General features: G+C 34.8%; 2 long non-coding RNA genes across 2 annotated transcripts in view; one reads left to right on the forward strand and one right to left on the reverse strand.

Moving 5' to 3' along the window:
- Nucleotides 1–12,724, reverse strand: part of LOC128931591 (uncharacterized) — a 117,773-nt gene that overhangs the window by 57,225 nt on the left and 47,824 nt on the right. The window contains exon 2 of the long non-coding RNA XR_008480151.2: nt 4,903–4,979. This is a non-coding gene — a long non-coding RNA (uncharacterized LOC128931591). The remainder of the gene's footprint in view (nt 1–4,902; nt 4,980–12,724) is intronic.
- LOC144581944 (uncharacterized) lies at nt 907–6,129 on the forward strand. The gene is made up of 2 exons (XR_013533433.1): nt 907–1,019; nt 3,179–6,129. It is a non-coding gene; the product is annotated as an uncharacterized LOC144581944 (long non-coding RNA).

Here is a 12,724-nt window from a genome sequence, read left to right on the forward strand (position 1 = left end):
CACAGAAAGGAAATCAAGATTTTAAAAATGTTAAGCAGATCAAGTCTCGCGAATGGTAAATTTTGGAGCTTGATTTCAAACTCAGGTGGTTGACATCAGATCAGAGTCCCTGCCCTCAACCACTAAACACGTTGGTGTTTTCCTTTTCACTTTGCTTATTCCCATCCATCTTCCCTTGAGAATCTTTCCATTAGAACAGCTGAATATTCATTTGTTGCAGTCATAATAGGATGTTTTCTCAGACAGTAATAAGTAAAGTGGTGGGTAGAGATAACCAAAAGAAAAGAAAGGGGCCATTGGTTAAAGTGAATGGAGTAAATTCATTTAGAAGGCAAATTATTTTTTGGTCAAAGTGGCAGAAAGCAGAAAACAGTTAATGCTTGATAAAATCTATTTGTAAATTTGCCTTTTTTTGACTTAGTTCCTAGAGATTGAAATGGAAATATAATTGATATTTGACACATAGTTGAACAAGTGGAAATGAATACATAAAATATGTATAGATAAAACAGCATTTTTATTGAATATAAAATCTAGAATTAAAATTTAGGTTTTATATTTGTGGCTCTACAAAATGGACTGGCAGCTTTTTCTCACTTGGCTAAAAGGTGGCAGCTAAACTGTACTCTGTTTTATAGGTTTGAACTATGATAGTTCTTTGAGGTAGATTTCATTTCCCCCAAATTTCTAAAAACACAGTATTTGCTGTTTTAATGCTCTTTCATAGTATTGTCCCTCCTCATCAAGATATAAAGTCTATTTCCCCTTCCTGTAAAATTGGGCTAGCCTTCGTGACTACATTAAAAAAATGAAATATGAGTGATCTTTGCCAGTGACTTTCTAGTCGAGAACACTGCAGCATAATAGGTGATACTGCTTCCACCTGGCTCACATTCTCTCTCCTTTGAAACTCAGCCACCATGTTGTGAGGAAGCCCAAGTCACATGGAGAGGCCATGCCAAGTGTTCCAGCTGACAGCCTAGAGAAGGACACAGTGTACAGTCAGGAATAATCTACAGGTAAGTGAATGAGCAGGCATTTAGCCACTCAAAAGATAGCAATCCCCAGGCCACAGGCATCTGTCTGAGTGCAGAAGCTATTCCCATTTTTCGGTTTCCAAGTTTCATGTTCCATTCTCAAAGAAACTTTCTCTGAACCCTCAAACTCTATTGTTACCCTTTTAAATGTTATTACAATGCCTCATGAATTCCCTCTATAATGCATATAGCATGCAAATATGTGTCTGCTTATATAATTATACCAATCTAATTTGTATAACCATTTATATTTGTATAAAGTTATTCATTATGAAATAAATATATGCTTATATTCCATATATATCATGGAAGAGCTCTATCTTTCTGGTTCACCATATCTACTCAGTATTCTAACTTTGACATTTGGTAGACCCTCAATATATATTTTTTGTGTAAATTAATTGTTACTCCAGTGTCACTTCTAAGGAAATCAAGCTACAATAGTTTAAGAGTCCCTAGAGGCTCAGAAAGATTTGATATTTGTACTCTAGTAAATTGGTAGGAGATGGCAGAAGACTGTCTAATCAGCACAGTTTTTAATTTTGCATTTATATCTCCATAGAAAAGTGTGATTTTGTTTATTTTATAGAAATAAGGAACTCATCTGAGCAGATTTGATTGTAAAATGACTTTTCCTCCCTCAAACATATAAACGACTCCTTTCAAAGTGTCCCTTCTTTCTGTGCTGTGTTCTGTCATCATTTATCATTCAGAAAATGAGGCTGTGGTGTAAAAGCAGAAAAAAAAGAAGGAAGTCTGGAAGATAGACACTGCAAATTTAATCCTGGCCAAATGACCAATGGGCAGGGTGACCTAGACCTGGATATATTTTAACTCTTCCCAGACCTGTGCCTCTGTAAAACACTGTAAACAAAGTTTTCCTCATGAAAACAGAGACACATAAGGCACATATATTTCTAGTGATATGTGTGGCACAATTTGTGAAGCAATGATAAAGGTCTTTGAGATCTGTTTCAGGGGCAGCATGCTAAATAGAAAGAATAAGGGCTGTGAAGTCAAGCAGACCTTGAACCTGACTCTTCTGCTTTTAGCTAAGGCTTATCTTTAGCTAAGGGGCCTTTAAAGGGGCCTATAATTAGAGCTAAATGAAATAAAGCATGTAAAACACATCATACGGTAAGCTCTCAAAACTTGTACTATCTCTTCCTGATTAATACTAAGAAATGAAATAGTGAGCTGTTTTTGTATCTTAACTGAATCAGTGCTAGTATCCTGGTTGTAATACAATATTTGTGTTACCACTAGAGGAAACTGGGTAACTGGTATAGGGTATCTCTGTCTTACATGTGAATCTACAATTATGTCAAACAGTTTAATTTTTTAAACCTAGACTGAGTGGGAAGGCAACCTCCACTCATACAATGGCTCAGCTGAGGGAAACTTCAGAAATTCTATTATTCAAGCTCCATCATTTCACAAATGATATAAGGAAGCTCCAAGGTATTAGGTGATTTAAGCAACACATAGTCACTGACAGAGCTGCAGAAAAGTAATACGATGTCCCAGTTCCAGGTTGGTTTTATAACACAAATTTAAATATAATTTTGAAGAGAAACCCATGGCATCTAAGTAGCCTTTTCTCTTTTAGCTCTGGGGTTGCTTTATTTGTATCTATAGCCTCTTATAAAGATGACTATTTTTTTCTAAACAGTGTTTGTAATTCTTTATATTAACATAGATTTTCACAAAAGCCTTTCATGTTCTACCTTAAGAAAGCATCTGTTGATAAATAACCTTGAAACTGGGAACAAGCTTGAATAAGTAATTAGAATTTAGGATTTCTGCTGTCAGTTTCCTCTTGCTGCTCGTTGACAGAAATGCCTTTGAGAGGTTGTACGAATCAGGTCTTACTATCTATAAGAAAGAATAATATTATAGCTAACATATCCATCACATTTTTTTTTTGGAACATAATGGAAAAAAAATCAACATTTATAAATAAAACATATTGCAGATATACTAAATTGAATATCCAATATGAAACATCATACAGGGCTAATGAGGCTTTTGGGTAATATCTTAAAGGATCCCAGACATCCCCATCTCAAAAGGCTCTACCTCTTTGATTGGTTTCATTTTCTGTAACTTTGCCATTCTATTTTTATTCTTTTTGGTTGCAGGAGCACATTTAGATGTAAACACCTCAGAAGAAGGCTTTCTGTTACCACCATTTATATTGCTTCCAGACAGAATACCAGCTGGAACCAACATTCTGAGGTGATGGGGCATGGGATAACTAAATTCTGTAGAAGGAAACATTAAGCCATGACGAGAAAGAACTGGTCTTCATGGGCCATTACAGTGGGAAACAACACAGAACACTTGAGTTATGGGCGGAGGAAGACAGTAAGTCAAAATAGGAAGAGAAATATTGAAAAGGATTAAGAGAAGACATCTTAGAAATACATCTTACTACTTTACTGTTTTATCCTTTGTATTTCTCAATCAGGATAATGATATTAACAGAACAAAAATAGCATTTTCCTAGAAAGTATACTAATGAAATTTAAATGATAAAATATAAAAGTGGTTATTTATATAGTAAAATTAAGTTCTTCACAAATGTTAGGTGTGACTCTTATCAAAAACATATTAAAATTATTAAAATTGACATGCAAAATGATAGGGACATATAGGATGTAAAATGTTCATATCCACAAGAAATTATTTGTGTATTATAAAGGACAATCTGATATATATTTTTAATGCTTTAAGTTCTGATATTAGAATGAAATTTCAATTTTTCTACCAGTTGACTGAAAGTCCCACCTAAAATAATATATGTATACTTCTCACTTTTACAAAAACAATTAGATTTGTTTTCCATGGCCTTGGCTGTATTATAGGGTAGTTCTGTATGAGTGAGTATGTCACCTGCAGCCCTCAAGAGGTGAATGATGCTTAAAGCTAATAGCACCCACAACAGTTAAAGATGAAAAATTGCTGTTGTTTGATTATAGATACAATCAAGCCACAGTTTGGATTCTATTTGAATTCACTAAACTTGGTACTACATTAGAAAATATAAAAGTATTTTCTATGTTTTTTTCTGAAGTAAGTATAATTTTTATTATTCAGAATTCTATATCTGGATTGCAGCAATTACTTGAGGAAAGTGGATGTATGAAACTAATAATTTTCTTAGTGTTTGTGACAATATGAACGAAACATCACTTCTCTCATATGGATAAAATCTCTAAAATGGTGGGAAAAATACTAGCGCTTTCCTTCTACTACTATGGTTTCTTTTTTTTCTTTCTTTCTTTCTTTCTTTTTTTTTTTTTTTGAGACAGAGTCTTGCTCTGTCTCCCAGGCTGGAGTGCAGTGGCATGATCTCAGCTTACTGCAACCTTCACCTCCCCGGTTTAAACAATTCTCTGTCTCAGCCTCCTGAGTAGCTGGGATTACAGGCGCATGCCACCATGCCTGGCTAATTTTTTGTATTTTTAGTAGAGATGGAGTTTCATCATCTTGGCCAGGCTGGTCTTGAACTCCTGACCTCGTGATCCACCAGCCTCGGCCTCCCAAAGTGCGGGGATTACAGGCGTGAGCCACTGTGCTCAGCCCTACTATGGTTTCTTTGAACTTTTTTTTAATTATGAAAGAAATAAAACTCTAACACTGCAAAAGAGCAAAACATGATAATATCACTTAAATTTCAACTCTCTAAGGTTGACTATTATATAATACTATTATAAAAATTTATGGGCATTCTTGAAAGCCTATTTCTTCCAGTTACAAATACACACAGATTTTATAAATTGTATTAATCCGTTTTTATACTTCTATAAAGAACTGCCCAAAATAGGGTAATTTATAAAGGAAAGAGGTTTAGTTGACTCACAGTTCAGCATGGCAGGGTGGCCTCATGGGGAAACTTCATGGGGAAAGGTGAAGAGAAAGCAAGGCACCTTCTTCACACTGTGGAAGAAATAAGAAGTGAGGAGCAAAGGGGAAAGAGACCCTTATAAAACCATCAGATCTCATGAGAAACTCACTCACTGTCATGAGAACAGCATGAAGCAAACCGCCCCCCTGATTCAGTTGCCTCCACCTGGTCTCTCTCTTGACAGAGGATTGTGAGAATTATGGGGATTATAATTCCAGATGAGATGTGGATGGGTACACAAAGTCTAACAATATCACAAATGCACACACATATGATACTATTTATACTGTTTTGTTACTTGTTTTGCCACTTAATAGATTATGTAAATTAGCTAACTATATTTATCAATGTTATTTAGAGTATGGCCAATTATTTGCTATGTATTATAAAATAATGTTATGAGTGTCCTTTTACTATCACTTTGTACATATGTACAAATATGATTATAGCTGCCTAGAAAATAATGTTCTTAATTCATTTTTAACTTTTATAAATGTTGCCATATTTCTGTCCATAAAAGCTGGACACATTTACACTCCCACCAACAGTGAACAAGCACCCATTTCCCACATACCCAATTTAAATCTCATAGACCAGTTCTGCCCAATATAATTTTCTGCATTGATGTAAATGTTCTGTATCTATGAAGTCTAATATAGTAGCCACTAACTATATATGACTATTGAGCACTTGAAATTTAGGTGGCATGATTAAGAAATTACGTTTTTAATTCTATTTAATTTAAATTTAAAAAGCCACACGTGGTTAGTGTTTACCATATTTAACTGCATAACTATACCCAGAATGGGATCTAGTTTAATTTGTATTTTCTGGTTTATTTGCAAGCTTGTTCATCTTTTATAACTTTTAAAATGGTTTATTGTTCACTATCAATTATTTAATCTAAGAAATTTTGCCTGTATATCTTTGCTTTTTTGCTACTGTATTATGTGTCTTTTATCTTATTGACTTACAAGTAATATTTTTTCTGATATGCTGATTCTATTGGATGTTTATTAATACTTAATTTACTGTATAGGATGCAAATATTTTATTCTATGCTCTTATTGTTACATATTTGTTTTTCAGTATTATTTGGTTGGTAATGACTTGTGTATATGAAAACTATTGGGTTTTGTATATTTAGCTAATATGTTGGCAATAAACCTTCTTAAACTATTATTACTAACTTTTTTGGTGTCTTCATTAAAATTATTTTCTAATAAATATGAATTTTTAAATCATTATTTGAAAATAATTGCAGCTTTGTGGCTTCCTTTGTAATAATTATATCTTTTTATTTTTCTTTTCTTTTTATATTTTTTCTTATTTTTCTTTATTTTTCTTTTGCACTAGAAAACCAGAACAATACTGAATGATAACCATACTATGGTAGTCACAATTCTTGTCTCATTTAATGTTAATGGGAAACATTTGATAGTTAATTATTAATTGGGATATATATGTCTCTTTCTACAAATATCCCATGTAAAGACGAGGATGTCTACTTTAACTTTCACATTAACACTTAATCTACTAATGAATTAATTAATAATTTTTTAATGTATAATCAGTTTAAGTTCTTGGTATATTCATTATAAGCCCATCAACACTTTTTATAAGTATTGTTTTATACAGTTGCCTTTTAAATTAGATAGATGAGAAGTTATTAATAAAAATATATTGATAATGGCTTTTATATTTATTTCTGTAGTTAACTTTTACAGTATTCCTTGTTTCTTATGTGAATTCAAGTTGCTCTTTGGCATCTTTCATTTCAACACAGAAAATCTCATTTAGTATTTCTTTTAGGGCAGGTCTGCTAGGGACAAATTTTTCAGAATTTTTATCTGGTAATTAATTTTTCCTTTATTTTCACAGAAAAATTTCTCTGGATATATAATTCTTTGTTGACAATCATTTTCTTATAACAGTTTGAAAATGTCATTCTATTTCTGGCCACTATGGTTTCAGATAGGAAGTTATTGTATTGTGATCACTTATATATGATGAGTTATTTTCAAAATTCTCTCTTTGTCCTTGGGGCTTTTGACAATTTTACTATGAATTGTCTAGGTGTGGATCCCTTTCAGTTGATTCTATTTTGAGTTCTTTAATCTTCATGAATGTACAAATTAGTGTTTTTTTTATCAAATATGAAACAATTCATGCTATGATTTCTTCAGATATTCTTTCTGTCTCTTTCTCTTACTCCCATCATTCTGGGACTTTACCATGCCTACTCTGGTGTGCCTGATGATGTCCCACATATCCTTGAGGCTCTGCTCAAGTTTTTTCATTCATAGTTCTTTGTGTTCCTTAGAATTGATAATCTCAGTTGATCTATCTTCAGCTCAATTGATTCCATCTTCTGCCATTTCAAATCTTTTTATGAGTCCTTCCAGTAAAATTTTTATATCATTTAATTATTAAGTGATTTATTTCTACTTTATTTTAAAATTATTTCTACAACTTTATTGATATTTTCTATTTGAGATAGTCATATTTTTACTTAATTTTTTAAACATGGTTTTCTTTAGTTCTCAAAGATAGTTATAATAGCTGATTTAAAATCTTTAACTAGCAAGTCTAAGGTTTTAATAGTCCAGTAGCCTTTCTCAGGGATAATCTCTGTTGGCTATTTATTCCTCCACCCTTACCCCCTACTTTATATTCTCAATTTTAATATAAACTTCTTGATGTAGGTGTTTTATCTTCATAGTCTTCTCTCTCTCTAAATATTTTCACACTGCTTTGCTCATAATATTTTTCCAAAAATGTCCTCCAAGAAAGATTTATCTTTCTCTCAACTTACTTGCTCTGCTTGTTCTTTGAAATTTGATAGTAATAAGTATTTTTATACAGCCTTCAATTCTAGCATTCAAGAAATAGATTATTGACTATATACTGCCTGAAAAAAATGTTTCTCTCACTTTGTCATTGACTAAAGGCTTTTTTCCGTAAGAAGCTCTTAGTTAGGCCTTCTGACCTTGGTAGCCTGGGTTCTAATATTTTCTGCCCACATATGTGGGGTAAACCTCCATATGTGGGGTAAACCTCCTAGCTGTACCACAACCCTGCACATGATGTATCACCACCCTTATTTTACTGAGGCCATATCTGAGACTCAGATAAGGTAAATAGTTTACCTGAGATTATAGGTGAACAATTGTGGGGTTGGCCATGTCGCCTGTACTATATGGTGCATACCTCTATGTCATTTATTTGGGTATCTCAAGACTTTTTATTAAAAAGTGAAGCACTTAAAATAAACATACTGTGGAAACGCTGGAAATCTGATGGAAATCAGACTCCCAGAACTTGCTGCTGTTGCTATTTGTTGTGTCTCTCTTTGTTTATGATTTTCCTTTTATTTATTTGTGACTTTCCTGGACTAATTCCGTCAAGTTTTATTCTTCAGTCATTAGCTAGCAAATAGACAGAGATCTCCTTAAATACCTGGGACCAGTAAGTCTCACAGCCTTTGCTGGCAGATTCTGTGTTTATGTTCAGGAACATCTTCAACACTTCAAACAACTTACCTGCTTTTAACCTCTACTTCCTGATTTTAAAGCAACTAAAAGTCAGTTATAGGTGAGCAAGTAAGACCTTCTCCAGTGTTTTCTGTACGTGTTCACAGTCCTGCACATGCATGTGGCCTTCTAGATTCCCAGGAATGTGTGGAGCTTTTAAATGTCCTCTAAAGTCCTTTCATTCCCTAGTTTTTCCTTTTAAATTTCTTAGTCACTTCTTAGCCCTAAATGATATCTCCACTTAAGAGATAGGAAGTTATTTCATTGATGATCACTTATATGTGATGAGTTATTTTCACAATTCTCCCTGTCTTTGACTTTTGACAATTTTACTATGATTTTTAAAGAAGTTGTGTTGTTAAACAATTGCCAATAATTGCATTAGAAACACACCTGGGAATATGGCTATTCTCACAGCAAAAAAGAAAAAGCTCTAAGTCAGGCCAAATAAAGATAAATCTGCCACACCTAAAATTCCAGCACTTCGAGAGGCCAAGGTGGGAGGATTTCTTGATGCTAGGGGATTGAGACAAGCCTGGGCAACATAGCAAGAATTCTGTCTCTAAAAAAAAAATAGTAAAAATTAGTCAGATGTTTGTCAAGCACATGTCCTAGCTACTTGGAAGGCTGAGGTGGGAGGATCATTTCAACTTAGGAGGTTAAGCTGCAGTGAACCTTCACTGCACTCTGGCCTGGGTGACGGAGTGAGACTCTTTCTCTAAATAACTAACTAAAGTATGTGGCGCATGCCTATAATCACAGCTACTCAGGAGGCTGAGGCAGGAGAATTGCCTGAACCCGGGAGGTAGAGGTTGCGGTGAGCTGAGATTGAGCCATTGCACTCCAGTCTGGGTAACAAAAGTGAAACACCGTCTCAAAATAATAATAATAATAATAATACTTAACCTAGAGAATGAAGTTTTTCAGGTAGCTTCCATACAGGTCAGATGGTAACAGTCATGTTACATGTGGATTTGGGTGATTTCCAAACCCTGCTTCCCCTCCAGTAACTGCTACGCTGTTGTTTTTCAGTTACTGTGGGTGTGAATCTGTTGGTCTTAAAGGGTATCTTGAATTTCAAAGGGCATAGAGTAAGTTTAAGCACCACAAAGCTCATTGTTTTTACCAAGAACCAATTATTTTTCTAAAATAAAAGCTCCTCCGATTGTTGAAAGGCTTCAGTTAGTTTCCAGAGTTCTGAAAAAGTTAATTTTGACAACTTTTTTTTTTCCAGTATCTTCATTGCTTTTATGAAGGAGGGGTTTTGGGAGGGTTTTACTACAACCTTCCCTTTCCCTTTTATTTTAAAACAAGTATAGTGGATTAGAAAAATATATCTAGGGATTGATAATGAAAGGATGTATAACTGACAACATTTATATTTAACAAAATGAAATTCAAGGTGAATTATAAAGGGCTGAAATATTTTATTTCTGTTAAATACTAGTTATGATCTTGGTAGCAAATAACATGTCTTGGAAATATTATACGTAGAGAGAGAACTAGACAAAGCCACAAGGGGCAAAGCTTTAACATACCACTCTATAAAATAAGAACAAATAGCCAAAAACAATAGAGTATGTTTTTTATTATTCTTTAAGTTCTGGAGTACATATGCAGCTTGTGCAGGATTGTTACATAGGTATACACATGCCATGGTGGTTTGCTGCATTCATCCTCATGTCATCTACATTAGGTATTTCTCTGACTGTTATCCCTCCCCAATCTCCCCAACTCCCTGCTGTCCCTCCCTAGCTCTCCTGCCTCCCAACAGGCCCCAGTATATAATGTTCTCCTCCCTGTGTCCATGTGTTCTCATTGTTCAACACCCACTTATGAATGAGAACATGTGGAATTTGGTTTTCTGTTCTTGTGTCAGTTTGCTGAGAATGATGGTTTCCAGTTTCATTCATGTCCTTGCAAAGAACATGAACTCATCTGTTTTTATTCCATGGTGTATATGTGCCACATTTTCTTTATCCAGTTCATCATTGATGGGCATTTCGGTTGGTTCCAAGTCTTTGCTATTGTAAACAGTGCCACAATGAACATACGTGTGCATGTGTCTTTATAATAGAACAATTTATAATATCTTGGGTATATACCCAGTAATGGGATTGCTGGGTCAAATGATAATTCTATTTCTAGATCCTTGAGGAATCGCCACACTGTCCTCCACAATGGTTGAACTAATTTACACTCCCACTAACAGTGTAAAAGTGTTCCTATTTCTCCACATCCTCTCCAGCATCTGTTGTCTCCAGATTTTTTAATAATCGCCATTCTAACTGGAGTGAGATGCTATCTCAATGTAGTTTTGACTTGCATTTCTCTAATGACCAGTGATGATGAGCATTTTTCATGTTTGTTGGCTGCATAAATGTCTTTTTTTGAGAAGTGTCAGTTCATCACCTTCACCCACTTTTTGATTGTTTTTTTTTCCTTGTAAATTTGTTTAAATTCTTTGTTAGATTCTGGATATTAGCCCTTTGTCAGATGGGTAGATTGCAAACATTTTTTCCCATTCTGTGGTTGCCAGTTCACTCTAATGATAGTTTATTTTGCTGTGCAGAAGCTCTTAGGTTTAATTAGATCCCATTCATTGCCATTGCTTTTGGTGTTTAAGTCATGAAGTCCTTGCCTATGGCTATGTCCTGAATGGTATTGCCTAAGTTTTCTTCTAGGGTTTTTATGGTGTTGTCTTATGTTTAAATTTTAATCCATCTGGAGTTAATCTTTGTATAAGGTGTAAGGAAGGGCTCCACTTTCAGCTGTCTACATATGGCTAGCCAGTTTTCCCAACACCATCTATTAAATAGGGAATCCTTTCTCCATTGCTTGTTTTTGTCAGGTTTCTCAAAGATCAGATGGTTGTAGATGTGTAACGTTACTTCCAAGACCTCTGTTCTGTTCCACTGATATATAGTCTTGTATTCCAGGGATGAAGCTGACGTGATCATGATGGATAAGCATTTTGATGTGCTGTTGGATTTGGTTTGCCAGCATTTTATTAAGGATTTTCACCTATTTTGGGACACTTCTCAAAATAAGACATTTATGCAATCAACAAACATGAAAAAAATCTCTGTTTTGGTACTAGTACCATGCTGTTTTGATTACTGTAGCCTTGTAGTATAGCTTGAATTCAGGTAGCATGATGCCTCCAGCTTTGTTATTTTTCCCCTAGGATTGTCTTGGCTATGTGGGCTCCTTTTTGTTTCCATATGAAGTTTAAGGTGGTTTTTTTCCAGTTCTGTGAAGAAGGTCAATGGTAGCTTCATGGGGATAGCATTGAATCTGTAAATTACTTTGGGCAGTAAGGCCATTTTCATGATACTGAATCTTCCTAACCATGAGCATGGAATGTTTTTCCATTTGTTTATGTCCTCTCATATTTTCTCAAGTGGTGGCTTGTAGTTTTCCTTGAAGAGATTCTTCTTATCCCTTGTTAGTTGTATTCCTAGGTGTTTTATTCTCTTTGTAGCAATTGTGACTGGGAGTTTGCTTATCATTTGGCTCTCTGTTTGTCTGTTACTAATATATAGGAATCGGGCCAGGCATGGTGGCTCACGCCTGTAATCCAAGCACTTTGGGAGGCTGAGGCGGGTGGATCACGAGGTCAAGAGATCGAGACCATCCTGGTGAACAAGGTGAAATCCCATTTCTACTAAAAATACAAAAATTAGCTGTAATGGTGATGTGTGCCTGTAATCCCAGCTACTCAGGAGGCTGAGGCAGGAGAATTGCCTGAACCCAAGGAGGCGGAGGTTGCGGTGAGCCAAGATCGTGCCATTGCACTCCAGCCTAGGTAACAAAAGTGAAACTCCATCTCAAAAAAAAAAAAGAAAAGATATATAGGAATCTCTGTGATTTTTGCATATTGATTTTGTATCCTGAGACTTTGCTGAAGTTGCTTTTTGGCTTAAGGAGATTTTGAGCTGAGATGATGGGGTCTTCTAAATATACAATCATATCATCTCCATTTAGGGACAATTTGACTTCCTCTCTTCCTAATTGAATACACTTTATTTTTCTTCCCTGATTGCTCTGGCCACAACTTCCTATACTATGTTGAATAGGAGTGGTAAGAGAGGACACCCTTGTCTTACACCAGTTTTCAAAGGGAATGCTTCCAGTTTTTGCCAATTCAGTTTGATATAGGCTGTGGGTTTGTCATAAATAGCTTTTATTATTTTGAGCTACATTCCATCAATACCTAGTTTATTGGGAGTTTTTAGCATAAA

The sequence above is a fragment of the Callithrix jacchus genome, chromosome 3, assembly GCF_049354715.1.
Source record: "Callithrix jacchus isolate 240 chromosome 3, calJac240_pri, whole genome shotgun sequence".
Classification (NCBI taxonomy): Eukaryota; Metazoa; Chordata; class Mammalia; order Primates; family Cebidae; genus Callithrix; species Callithrix jacchus.